Below are 14750 nucleotides of genomic sequence, written 5' to 3'. Positions count from 1 at the left end.
CGGCTTTTGTTTATTTACTAAGGTAATCTGTTTTGTTCTGTTTGCTATCCCTTTAACCACTTAAAATATATCTGTAGTAGGAAGAGGACCTGAAACATAAGCCCATGTATCAGAGGCCTGGTGTGAGCCAGAGAAGTGCCCCAAATAATCCCTAGAGCAGACCTCCTAGATGTGACCCTTCTTCCAGTCTGAGTCAGAAACAGCAAGGGCCAGATTCAATATCTAGGGGTTCCTTTTCAACAATGCAACACAAAACCAGCTCGAGCCCCCACCCAGTAACCTGGGACAATTACATAACACCCCCTGGGTGTCTCTAAGAGGCAAAACTTCCCCTCTTGCAAGCACAGAGTGCAGAAAATAATCTTTTAATAAAAGGAGGGAAGCCACCCGGCATTAACTTGGGAAAACACCACAAGCAGGATTCATAAACAGGAAACCATGAGGAAAAGACTCACCCCAGCATTTGTTGGGCAGTGCCCTTTTGCCTCAGGCTCTTAACTCCAGCAACCGAAAGTTCCTTTAACGCAGTGGTCCCCAACCTTTCTTGTGGGAATAGCAATATGAAGAAGACTGTGGCGGGCGCCAGACACCCCACCACCGAAATGCTGCTTCTCGGTGGCATTTCGGCGGTGGGGTGTCCTGCGGGCGGACAAAAATGCCCTGGCGGGCACCATGGCACCCACAGGCACCAGGTTGGAGACCCCTGCTTTAACGCGTCCCTCCCTTCTCCGCACCCCACTCACAGTTGTTGTCCTTGGTCAGCGCAGACCCAGAGTTCAGAAGTGCACCTGCAGACTTCACCTCACACCGTGGCTGGGGTGCACAGCAAGAAGGTACCTTGCTCATTCCCCATCCAGGTGCTTACTCACTGATCCACCAGCCACCCTCCCCTTCATTGGGATGTCTTCAGGTCCCGCCAATTAACACAGCTCTCAGGGATTTCAGCTGTTTGTGGGGCAACCTCACCGCTAATGCAGACTGGGCAGTCACTTACACCAGAGACACTACCCCAAAGCAGGTCTAATGCCTAGATTTGGCTATCAGCAATTTGGGCTCTGCAGTGCATAACAAGACTTTCCACTGGGTCTAAATTAGCTCTGTTATTACACACTGGAAAGAGAAAGGGCCAGATGGTGCCTAGGACCCTTAAACAAGGCCTACACCACCAGGTATGGGAGTCCTGTGACTGTCCCAGTCACCCCCACTCTCAACTCACTGGGCTTTGGCACCCATGGGCCCCGCCTAGCAAATGAAGTTTAGTTGAGGGTGAGTCCCTCAATCAGGGTATGCCAAGCACAGTTCCACTGCCCTGGATTCACACAACAAGGATAACCACGCTTTAGTACCCCTGGACCCAATAACAAGGAGAGTGGTGATCCAACACCAGCCAAAAGTGATCATTTGGGCACAGCAGTCCCCTCATGCCGAGCACCTAGGCAGGGTGGGTGTGCCCATGCAAACAAGATCAGCTTCTGAAGTCCTCTTTCCCAGCTCTTCACTAGCTCATTCAGACCCTGATTACATAGAAAAACATCCATTCTTGATTTAAAAATCGTCAGAGAATGGAGAATCCACCATGGCCCTTGGTAAATTATTCTAGTGGTTAAATACCCTCACAGTTAAAAATGTACACCTTATTTCTAGGGCTGTCAAGTGATTAAAAAAATGAATCACGATTAATCACGATGTTAAACAATAAGAGAATACAATTTATTTAAATTTTTTGGATGTTTTTCTACATTTTCAAATATATTGATTTCAATTACAAAGTGTACAGCACTCACTTTATATTTATTTTTATTACAAATATTTGCACTGTAAAAACTAAAAGAAATAGTATTTTTCAATTCACAAGTACTGTAGTATAATCTCTTAATCATGAAAGCTGAACTTACAAATGTTCTGAAAGCATGCTCCACACCTCATCCCTCTCAGATTTTGGAAGGCACTTCAGATTTTTAAACCTAGGGTCAAGTGCTGTCATTATCTTTAGAAATCTCACATTGATACTTTCTTTGTGTTTTGTCAAATCTGCAGTGAAAGTGTTCTTAAAACAAATTGTGCTGGGTCATCATCTGAGACTGCTATAACATGAAATATAGGGCAGAATGTCAGTAAAACAGAGCAGGAGTCATGAATTCCCCCCCGAGGAGTTCAGTCACAAATTTAATTAATGCATTATTTTTTTAACAAGCATCATCAGCATAGAAGCATGTCCTCGGGAATGGTGGCCAAAGCCTGAAGGGGCATATGAATGTTTAGCATATCTGACATGTAAATACCTTGCAATGCCAGCTACAGAAGTGCCATGTGAATGGCTGTTCTCACTTTCAGGTTACACTGAAAACAAGAAGCAAGCAGCATTATCTCCCATACATGTAAACAAACTTGTTTGTCTTAGCAAGAAGTAGGACTGAGTGGACGTGTAGTCTCTAAAGTTTTACACTGTTTTGTTTTTGAGTGCAGTTATGTACCCAAAAAAATCTACATTTGTAAATTGCATTTTCATGGTAAAAAGATTGCACTACAGTACTTGTATGAGGTGAACTGAAAACTATTTCTTTTGTTCATCATTTTACAGTGAAAATATTGGTAATAAAAATGATAATATAAAGTGAGCACTGTATACTTTGTATTCTGTCTCGTAATTAAAATCAATATATTTGAAAATGTAGAAAAACATTCACAAATATTTAATAAATTTCAATTGGTATTCGATTGTTTAACAGTGCGATAAAAACTGTGGTTAATTTTTTTAATTGTGATTAATTTTTTTGAGTTAATTGCATGAGTTAACTGCGATTAATCAACATCCCTTCTTATTTCCAGTCTGAATTTGTCTTGCTAAAATTTCCATTGAATCATGTTATACCCTTCTTTGCTAAATTGAAGAGCCCATTATTAAATATGTGTTCCCCACGTACATATTTAGAGACTGTGATCAAGTCACCCCTAACCTTCTCTTTTGTAAACCAACTAGATTGAGCTCCTTGGGTCTATCATTATAAGGCAGGTTTTCCAATCTTTTAATCATTCTTGTGGCTCTTCTCTGACCCCTCTCCAATGTATCAACATCCTTCTTGAATTGTGGACCCCAGAACTGGACACGATATTCCAGCAGCAGTCACATTAATGCCCAATACAGACGTAAAATAACCTCTCCGCTCCTATGCGAGATTCCCTTGTTTATACACCCCAGAGTCACGTTCGCCCTTCTGACCGCAGTGTTGCGCTGGCAGCACATGTCCAGCTGATTGTCCCCCACAACCCCCAAACCTTTTTCAGAGTCACTGCTTCCCAGCAGAGTCTCCCAACCTGTAAATTTGGCCTGCATTCTTTGTTCCTAGATGTATATTTACATTTTGCCATGTTAAAACACATATTGTTTGCTTGTGCCCACTTTACCAGTCAATCCAGATGACTCTGTCCTCTTCACTATTTACCATTCCCCCAATTTTTGTGTCATTTGCAAACTTTATCAGTGATGATTTTAAGTTTTCTTCCAGGTCATTGATAAAAACGTTAAACTTGCTTGCAGGAGCCCACTGGAAACATGTGGTTCCCTGTTTATAGTTACATTTTGAGACCTATTAGTTAGCCAGTATTTAATCCATTTAATGTGTTTCATGTTAATTTTATGCAGTATTGTTGTAGCCATGTTGGTCCCGGGATATTAGAGAGACAAGGTGGGTGAGGTAATATCTGTTAGCGGACCAACTTCTGTTGGTGAGAGAGACAAGCTTTCGAGTTTGCACTGACCTCTTCTTCAGGTCTTGGAAATGTACTCAGAGAGTCACAGCTAAATAAAAGGTGGAACAGGTTGTTTAGCATAAATATTTTACACATATTCTAGGGACCATTTGAGATGTTAATTTTATATCATTTAATATCATTCTAATGTTTTAATAAAAATGTTGGCCTGTAATAAGTCAAACATCTTACAGAAGTCTAAGTATATTACATCAACACTGTTACCTTTGCCAACCGGTAGCCTTTTATTTGATTTAAAGTGAATTTTGTAATGTGGTATTACACCCCCATGGGTTTGGCTCTGACGTCTACAGTTTCAAGCTTAACAGAGTAAAAGTCACCACTGCTACTTGCTTCAGATTTAGAGTCTCCAGGAACACATAAAGACCAGGGTAGTGACCGCACAGACATTCGCACGTACAAGGTCTTGTCTGTTTTACAAGATTTATTAAAGTTACAATTAAAGTTATGATTACCCAACCGTCTATACAGACCTATGCACAAGTCACAAATATAGTTACACACACACCCTTAACAACAGTGTTAGGGTCTGGTGGGTCTCTCATGGATTGATCATCAGTGGAGTGATGGTTCCTGCTGGAGTTTCCCATAGGAGGCTCAATTTTTCTGTTCTCGGCATCCTCTTTTATAATGTGATTCTGTCTATACCTACATTCGGCACATGTCCAAAAAAGTGTCAGCCCTCTTTTTCCTTATTAGTCTGATGTCCCCTAGAAATTTAAGGGAGCCCAATTTCTCGTAGACTCTCTTTATTCTCATCAACACTGACGCACAACCTGTATCATATGGTTTAGACACATGTTGGAAACAGCTGTGACTTTACGGTATTGTTATGATTTAAAATTAAACTTCTGGATATTTTTTTTGCAATATTACCACTTGGTACCTCTTTTCCCATAACCTTAGGGCATCGGGTTAGTCTTCGGTCACTTACTTATGTCAGCATTTCTTAGCTCCAAGGCCTAAAATAGCTAAGCTAAAATCTTGCAGTCCTCAGCCTACAGGCCTTGCATTTCAACTCTACTTAATTAGATACCTAATACATGATTATTCCCTCTACATACTGATCAGTCTTGTATTTCTCTACTCCTACAACTTAACTCTATTTAGCATACAATGATTATTTATAACATAACATGTTAGTTAATTATAACATCACACTATAAATGAACAATAAACTACAATCATTGGCTACATCTTCCCCCCCTTGACAGGGTGTGTTATCTCACTATCAAAATGATAATTAGATAATAGGATTCCTGTCATATACATATTACATGACAGTATACAGCAATGATTAATACAATTGTACACATAGTGAGGATACTATGTACAATAATTCACTCCTTTCATTCAATTTTCATCCCTCTTGGTGCAGTGAATACTTTATGTGAACTGCTACTGTCCAAAATTTCAGACAGTGCTTGGTTTGCCTTATTTATGTCATTCCTATTTTTAATTAAATGTGAATCTTTTATCTTTACAATTGTTTTAGCTGTAAAGTTAATGGTGATATGCATGAAGCACTGGTGTACTTTGTCTAATCAGATTCTGATAATCTGGGTTGCTAAGAATAACAGTTTCATTTTCAAAAAGGTACTGGAGATATTGTCATGTGCCCAGTAACTGTGGGTACCTTTCCAGCTGGCCACACAGTGGGGTCTTTACCTCAAACACATTATACCTACAGATCCATTGATACCCCTTTTGAGAGCAACAAGGAATCTGTGGGACTTTCCATGGTTGGGCATTTTGGTGATGCACCAGCAGAGGGATTTGCATACATTCCTTATAGATGGGTGGCCTATGGAATGGACAGCTAATTGATTAAACACATCCTTATTTGTGTGGACGAGTAATGATAATGTGACCGAGATACATAAGGATTGTAAAATATCACAGGTTTTGATTAAATAATGTATCATGATTTGGAGGTGGTGTCACGGATCCCAAGTTTCTAATTGAACCAAATAGTATTTTTTTTATTTGGTTTGGCATTTGACATTCTCTCCTCCGTGTTTTTGAATACAATGTGGAAAATGCCAATTCAAAATTTGTTGATCTTTGATTAATTTGGGTACTTTTCTCTTTGTTCCAAGAATTGTCAGGTATGATCAATAGTGTCTATTACATAGTCATCATATAATGAACAAATAATTTCTTTTCCAAGTTAATGATTTTTTTCCTGATCATTATATTTTATCAATTGATTAATCTTCTTCTGAGTTTCATTAAACAATTTGGTTATTTCATGCATATCACACACTGTGTATCATTGCTCAGTTGCTACACTATAAATTCCCTTTAACGTGGGGTCCATGACTTGAGTTAGCTTTGTCCTGAATCACATAACTGATATGCCTTTTGATTCTTTTAACATGAACCTTATTTCAAATTAGCACTTTTGTACTAAATAAACCTGTGATAGTGTTTAAAACTTCAAAAAAGGATTAATTCCTCCTTTTCTTCCAGAAACACAAAGGTTGGTTTGAATCTTAATACCTAAACTGGTAATAGTCTGTACTCATTGTTGATGAGCAGTAATCTTATCTGTGAGAAGTACTGAAAAGAAAGATGCACGCTTACTATTCTTACGATACTAAATTCATTCATTTACCAATTAGATAAACGTAATACAACAGGGATATGAATCAATTGTACTCAGCTGATTAATATCCCTGGTATGGACGAAGCTGTGAGACCACTAACAGGGCCTTCTTGTAGAACTGGACATTTCGCAGGGTTCTGTGAATCCTAATCCTTTTTCATTACTATTGCCTGTACTTTTACTTTAATATGTTTATTAATAACTTTTACACTACCCAACAACTTCATTTGGATACAAGCTTCATATTCTCCTTTATTTTCATTAGTTCATTATTACATATGACCAATGCTCCATTTTTTTTACTGAGCTTTGACATTTGGTTTTGTTTTTCCATAATCCATATGGAATTCCATTACTTCCTGGTGAAGATTTACCTTCCCTTGTAATATGTTTTATATCCTCCCCCCCCGGATTCCTTAGTTAAGGGAGGTTTTTTTTCCAATTTACAAAATACATTTGCTTTTATGTTATATTTAAGAACAAATTTCTTCCCTGCATGCAGGGGTGTAATCAGGAAGGCCAAAGCACAATTGGAGGTGCAACTAGCAAGGGTTGTGAAGGGTAACAAGAAGGGTTTCTACAGGTATGTTAGCAATGAGAAAAAGGTCAGGGAAAGTGTGGGGCCCTTAATGAATGGGGGAGGCAACCTAGTGACAGATGATGTGGAAAAAGCTGAAGTACTCAATGCTTTTTTTGCCTCTGTCTTCACAGACAAGGTCAGCTCCCAGACTGCTGTCCTGGGCAACATAGTATGGGGAGGAGGTGAGCAGCCCTCAGTGGTGAAAGAACAGGTTAAGGACTATTTAGAAAAGCTGGATATGCACAAGTGCATGGGTCCAGATCTAATGCATCCGAGGGTGCAGAGGGAATTGGCTGATGTGATTGCAGAGCCATTGGCCATTATCTTTGAAAACTAATGGTGATTAAGAAAGGTCCTGGATGAGTGGAAAAAAGGCAAATATAGTGCCCATCTTTAAGAAAGAGAAGAAGGAGAACCTGGGGAACTACAGACTGGTCAACCTCACCTCAGTCCATGGAAAAATCATGGAGCAGGTCCTCAAGGAAACCGTTTTAAAGCACTTGGAGGAGAGGAAGGTGATCAGGAACAGTCAACAGGAATTCACTAAGGGCAAGTCATGCCCGACGAACCTGATTGCCTTCTATGATGAGATAACTGGCTCTGTGGATATGGGGAAAGCAGTGGACGTTATATATCTTGACTTTAGCAAAGCTTTTGATACGGTCTCCCACAGTATTCTTGCCAGCAAGTTAAAGAAGTATGGCTTGGATAAAGTGTTTAGAAAGCTGGTTAGATTGTTGGGCTCAACAGGTAGTGATCAATGGCTTGATGTCTAGTTGGCAGCCAGTATCAAGTGGAGTGTCCCAGGGGTCAGTCCTGGGGCCGGTTTTGTTCAACATCTTTATTAATGATCTGGATGATGGGATAGATTGCACCCTCAGCAAGTCTGTGGATGACACTAAGCTGTGGGGGAGAGGTAGATACACTGGAGGGTAGGGATAGAATTAAGAGTGACCTAGACAAATTGGAGGATTGGGCCAAAAGAAATCTGATGAGGTTCAACAAGGACAAGTGCAGAGTCCTGCACTTAGGAAGGAAGAATCCCATGCACTGCTACAGGCTGGGGACGGACTGGCTAAGAAGCAGTTCTGCAGAAAAGGACCTGGGGATTACAGTGGATGAGAAGCTGGATATGAGTCAACAGTGTGCCCTTGTTGCCAAGAAGGCTAACAGCATATTGGGCTGTATAAGTAGGAGCAATGCCAGCATTTTGAGGGAAGTGATTATTCCCCTGTATTCGGCACTGGTGAGGCCACATCTCGAGTATTGCGTCCAGTTTTGGTCTCCCCACTACAGAAAAGATGTGAACAAATTGGAGAGAGTCCAGTGGAAGGCAACGAAAATTATCAGGGGGCTGGGACACATGACTTACAAGGAGAGGCTGAGGGAACTGAGCTTGTTTAGTCTGCAGAAGAGAAGAGTGAGAAGGGATTTGATAGCTGCTTTCAGCTACCTGAAGGGGGGTTCCAAAGAGGATGGATCTAGACTGTTCTCAGTGGTGGCAGATGACAGAACAAGGAGCAATGGGCTCATGTTGCAGTGTGGGAGGTCTAGGTTGGATATTAGAAAACACTATTTCACTAGGAGGGTGATGAAGCACTGGAATGGGTTACCCAGGGAGGCGGTGGAAGCTCCATCCTTAGAGGTTTTTAAGGCCCGGCTTGACAAACCTTAATCTTCTATGATTCTATAATTCTCTGAAAACACTGACACCCTCCAGCAATGGGCCTGCCATGCGATCAGGACAGAATAAAGAATTTGAACATTTGACTGGAATATCATATGATGAATGAATGAAGATTTGACTTCAACTTCTTTTTTCTCATCCCTGGAGGCTCAACGTGACCTTTGTGCTACGTTTCCTGGGATGAAAGACGTAGGAATTCCTCTCTTGTTACTCCCAATCACAACAACTACAGCTGCGTGGGCTTTTCTATCACTGAAATCTGTGTTCTGAAAGAAGTTGCCTTCTGCCTGATCATGTGAATGAACTAATGAGCATATGAATTGAAGGAGTGGAAGTACCAGATACATGAGAAGCCACCAAAGATGAATGCACTGAATTTGAGAAGTTCATTCACAGAATTGTGCAAAATTATAACAAGAAACCAAGAAGGATGTAGATATAGTGCTTCACAGAAGGCTTGAACAGCCAACTTTAATTTGTGTGATGATTTTAAAACATGAGTTAAATCCAATAAAATGGCCATGAAACACCTTTCAGTTTTTACTATGGTGCTATACAGCCCACCGGTGGCCTCATGGGCTCACCCTTCATTGGCCCTCCCCCTCTCCCCCAGTAAATTCAAATACCCCCCTAGATTCCATTCCTGGGGAAAACACTGGGCCCATGTGCCCTCCCCAAACACTGATCTCCCATTGTGTCACTTGGCAGGGTCAGGCCTGGCATGAGCGGGAGGAGGAGTGCCCCTCAGTGCCCACCATGGAGCAGGTTGGCCCACAGCCTGGGTGAGCCCTTGTGTGCTGGGAGCCTCTCACTGCACACTGAGCCCTGATTCTGACTCAGGTTTGATCCCAAGCCCCCCTTCTGTCCACACACAAATCACATCAGCAAAGATTCAGGACCTGGGTCCCAGGACCCTGCTGGGGAATGGGTCAGAGCCTGAGTCCTGTCCAAGCCCTGTTGTGTCACAGTGTGGATACAGGTCAAGCCACAGACCCAAGGCAGTAGGTCTGCATAGTACAGTATAGATGTGTTAGCATGGCTGTGAGACCCAGCTCCAGCAATTGTAAACTCCCACAGCCTACACCCCCCTCCCACAGGCTCCAGTCATTCTTGTTGTTACTTATTTTCTGATTCCTCGAAACCAGTAAAAGTCCCTGTTATTCATCAGAAAAGCTTGACCAGCTTGTGCGGGCAGCATGCCACCCACACAGCCAGGGGTATGAGATCTCCAGCCCTGTCTCCAGACACTCAGCCTCTACATACCCCCTTCCCTCCCCTCTCTGTCTCCCCCTTTGCTGCCCTCTCCTCCTGTTCTCCTCAGGACGCTCCCCAAGCACCTGCCACCCCTGGCTCTCTAATAATCACAACAGCTGTGTCGCACCCACGTGAATTGCAGAGGGAACGGCTGTTCAGCCTCCTTGATTGCATCCAGCTTCCCTGACTGCTGCACTTTGCATCAGCATGTAAATGTGGCTACAAACCATGGATGGCTAAGCCTCCCCAAACCTCACGCTGCCAGGGGGAGGGGGCACAGTGGCGGATTTGGGGCCCCCGGAAAAATCTTCACCCTGCCATGGCCCCAGGGCTAGTGGAGTTCTTGATCCCTGCTGCAGCCCCAGCTTTTCTGGTCTCGGGGTGCTTGGGGTGCAGGGGGGTTGCCAGGTGTCCAGTTTTTGACTGGAACGTCCCTTTGAAAAGGGAGCCTGGCAGCATTCAGTCAGCATAGCTGACCTGACGCTAAAAGTCCGGTTGGCCGCAGTAACCGGCCACCGCCACTGGGGGTGGGAAGAGCAGCAGCTGTGGCTGGAGCCACATGGAGGAGCAGCTCGCGGCAGGCGAACACTGGCTGGCTTGCACACCTTGCTCCAAGAAGTAGGTGCCGCCACCCGGGGGGGGATCCTGTCCACCCCCCTTCTGCCCCGCTGTGCCCTGATTGCCCCGGCCCTGGTCCCTCACCACCGGGACCGACCCCTCCCCACCCATGCCCCTGGTTCCGGGGACTGACCCTCGCTGTGCCCCGATTGCTCCTCCCAGCCTGGCTCTGCAGGCAGCAGGTGAGTCCAGGGAGAGGGGGCATCAGTGAGGCGGGGGTGAGGAGTGACTGGGGGGCAGGGCCTCAGGGGAAGAGGCAGAGCAGGGGAGACAAGGGTGTTCAGGTTTCAGCAATTAGAAAGCTGGCAACCCGGGAGGGGGGGATGTAGTGAGTGAGGAGCGAGACTGTCAAGGTCCTTTTCCACTCTGAACTCTAGGGTACAGATGTGGGGACCTGCATGAAAACCTCCTAAGCTTACTTTTACCAGCTTAGGTTAAAACTTCCCCAAGGTACAAATTAATTTTACCCTTTGCCCTTGGATTTCCACTGCCACCACCAAACTTTATCTGGGTTCCTGAAAAAAACGGAGTTTGGACACGTCTTTCCCCCCAAAATCCTCCCAACCTTTGCACCCCACTTCCTGGGGAAGGTTTGGTAAAAATCCTCACCAATTTGCATAGGTGACCACAGACCCAAACCCTTGGATCTTAGAACAATGAAAAAGCATTCAGTTTTCTTACAAGAAGACTTTTAATAGAAGTAAAGGAATCACCTCTGTAAAATCAGGATGGTAGATACCTTACAGGGTAATTAGATTCAAAACATAGAGAATCCCTCTAGGCAAAACCTTAAGTTACAAAAAAGACACACAGACAGGAATATTCATTCTATTCAGCACAGCTCTTTTCTCAGCCATTTAAAGAAATCATAATCTAACACATACCTAGCTAGATTACTTACTAAAAGTTTTAAGACTCCATTCCCATTCTGTCCCCGGCAAAAGCAGCATACAGACAGACACAGACCCTTTGTTTCTCTCCCTCCTCCCAGCTTTCGAAAGTATCTTGTCTCCTCATTGGTCATTTTGGTCAGGTGCCAGCGAGGTTACCTTTAGCTTCTTAACCCTTTACAGGTAAGAGGATTTTTCCTCTGGCCAGGAGGGATTTTAAAGGGGTTTACCCTTCCCTTTATATTTATGACAGGGGCCATGAGGGAAGGGGCAGAATGGGGTGGGGCCATGGATGGGGCCGCAGGTGATAGGGGTGGAATGGGGGAGGGGCTCCTGCCAGGGCCAAGAGCTCTGCCGCGGTCCCGGCGAAGGCTGAGAGCTAGCTCTCATCCCCCACCCCGTGGCCCTGACCGAGCTCTCACCTCCCGCCCCGGCCGGGGCCACGGGAGGGGGCTGACGCTGGCCAGCCGTGGGGTGGCCTTGGCCGAAAGAGGCTGGGCAGGGCGGGAGTCAGGCTGAGCGTGGCTGAGGGGTACATGCCTGGGAAAGGCACCAGCACCTTGCGCTCCCACTGAGCAGGGAAAAGAGACGGGGCTTCCTTCCTTTGAGGTTTTTAAGGCCCGGCTTGACAGAGCCCTGGCTGGGATTTAGTTGGGGATCGGTCCTGCTTGGAGCAGGGGGTTGGACTAGATACCTCCTGAGGTCCCTTCCAACCCTGATCTTCTATGATTCTATGGCTGGCAGCACAGCTCCACCAGACAGGGTGCAGGAAGCCCGCTGAGTCCCGTCTCTTCCTTGACAGCAGCCACAGTGCCCTCGCCAGTAGGTGTCTGATGCCGGAGCGCGCGCAGGCCTGGGTCAAGTCCGCAGCGGGAGGCGATGGGAGAAGTGAGTGGGGGAGGAGCTGTGAGGGAAGTGGAGACAAGGTGGTGCCAGCTTGGAGTGGGTGTGGGGAGGGTGTGAAAGGTATGCCATGGTTACCCTGCACATTCATCTTAGCTGTCAGGCACAATGAAATAGCCCGAGCAATGCTTTGTCTTTCAATAATTTACAGCCGTGGTTCTCAACCTGTTTATCATTGTGGGCTGCATATGTGGCCCACAAAGTGTTTCCTGGGCTGCTGGTTGAGAACCACATTGCCCCCCCACCTAATCCCCCCCCAAACCCCTATGCCCAATGCCCTCCTCCCAGAGACCCCTCCACAGAGTGGCACCAGGGGCAGAGGGCTGGGTGGAGGGTGGGTGGCAGGGACCCCCACCCCCGGACCCTGACCCTGCCGGTGTGTGGGTCCGGGCGGCAGCTGGGACCCCGGACCCCAACCCCAACCCTACCACTGTGTGGGGCCGGGTGGCAGTCAGCTGCCCAGACCCTGCCCCTGTGTGGGGCTGGGTGGCAGCCCAGAGCCCACAGCCTGGATCCTGACCCTGCTGTCTGGGGTCAGGTGGCACTGGGACCTCAGACCCCAAGCCTGCCGCGCGGCTGCCAGGACCCCAGGCTGCGAGCCCACTTTAACACACAGCTGAACTAGGCCGCAGCTGTGTGCTAATTGGGCTGCATGTAGCCCACATGCTGCAGGTTGAGAACTGCTGATCTACAGCTGTGTGCCTAAATAAGCACTTTAGGTGCCTTTAAAAGATATAGCTGGCAGCTGCTTAAGCTGATATAAGATCACTATATGGTGATTAATTTCTTGGTGGCATCTTCTTTAGATGAATTCATGCTGGTAATGGACACTGCACTGTGAGAACCCAGTTCCCAGTACAAGTAGATCCAGTGCTTTAGAGGGGCCTGGAAAAGGAAACTTTGTTTTGGTTGTTTAAACCCACGCCCAAGAGTTACATGCTGCCTCTGCCTGAGTTCCCATCCTGCACTCTACCCACATGGTGACACCTCCTCTCGCCGTGTTTCGAGGCTTGCTAAGTGCTTGGCCTCAGTGGCTTCCTGCGCTAGTGTGTTCCCCTTCCCCAGGCACATTGCACATTATGCAATACAGGATTTCCCTTTCTCAGCTCTGAATTTCCTGTCTTTTAGTGCCCCCTTCATGTGTGATGAGACAGGGAGAACAGAAGCTCCTGATCACCTCTTTCTGCAGACCCTCCGTTATTTATATTAGCGTGTGCTTAACACCTACCGGCAGCCAAGCTCCCCTCTCTCCCCCGCAGCACCTCCTGCCTGCTGGCAGCCCCGCTGATCAGCTGCTTCCCCACCCTCCCAGCACCTCCCGCCCACCTGGATCAGCTGTTCCACAGTGTACAGGAGGTGCTGGGAGGGAGGGGGAGGTGCATTGACGGGGCATGCTCGGGGGAGGGGGTGGAACTGGGCAGGAAGAGGTGGGATGGGGTGGGGCCTTGGGGGAAGGGGTGGAGTAGGGGAGGGGCCTGGGGAGGAGGGCGGGCAGGAAGAAGCGGGGTGGGGGTTTGGGGGAAGGGGTCGAGTGGGGGTGGGACCTGGGGCTGAGCAGGGGTTGTGCACCCCAGGGAAAGCTGGAAGCTGGTGCCTGTGGATGGGGATGTTTCGTTTGAACTTGCGGGTACAAGGTGTAGGGTTGGTAACTAGCCATGTCTGGCGTGGAACACGTACCTTGTTGGTATCAATGTTTAAAAAGAGGAGTCATAGGAGGGGCGTCTTTGCCCAGCCGAGGGGGCAGCGTCCTGGTGCCCTGACTGAGCTGGTACCATGGTCAGGGGCATACGCGTGTCAGTGCACCGGTAACCGCGGAGCCCGGGCGCTGGTCCCCTGCTGGTAAGTGCTGAGGACTGTTGTTGCTGCCCCAACACAGTCCAGGCTGCCAAGCTCTTACAGCTGCTCCGTGCTGCTGTTCTTGGAGCTCTGGTGTCAGCTGCACGAGCAGAGAGCAGCCGCTAAGTCAGCAGACCTCGATGGGACTTGTTAAGAGAGACCACAGGCTCAGTTTGGTGGCAAAGGTTTACTGTCGATGAAGCACGGTCCTAGCGCCCTCGCTCCATGGTTACAGGTACCCTAACACCTGTATGCCCCCAACACTGGTACCAGCTCGGTCTCATAGACTCATAGGCTTTAAGGCCAGAGGGGACCATCATGATCATCTAGTCTGACCTCCTGCACATCTCAGGCCACAGAACCTCACCCACTCCTATACCAGACCCCTAACCTCTGGCTGAGTTACTGAAGTCCTCAGATCATGAATTAAAGACTTCAGGTTACAGAGAATCCACCATTTACACTAGTTTAAACCTGCAGGTGACCCATGCCCCACTATGCTGCCCCTCAGCTGGCCAAAGTTGCCCCTCCCAAAGTTGCAGAAAAGGTGGGGGAGTAGCACTGTATGTAAGGGAGCAGTATGACTGCTCAGAGCTCCGGTAC

The sequence above is a fragment of the Lepidochelys olivacea genome (assembly GCF_965140295.1).
Source record: "Lepidochelys olivacea isolate rLepOli2 genome assembly, chromosome: 23".
Classification (NCBI taxonomy): Eukaryota; Metazoa; Chordata; order Testudines; family Cheloniidae; genus Lepidochelys; species Lepidochelys olivacea.
This window is presented reverse-complemented; position numbering follows the sequence as displayed.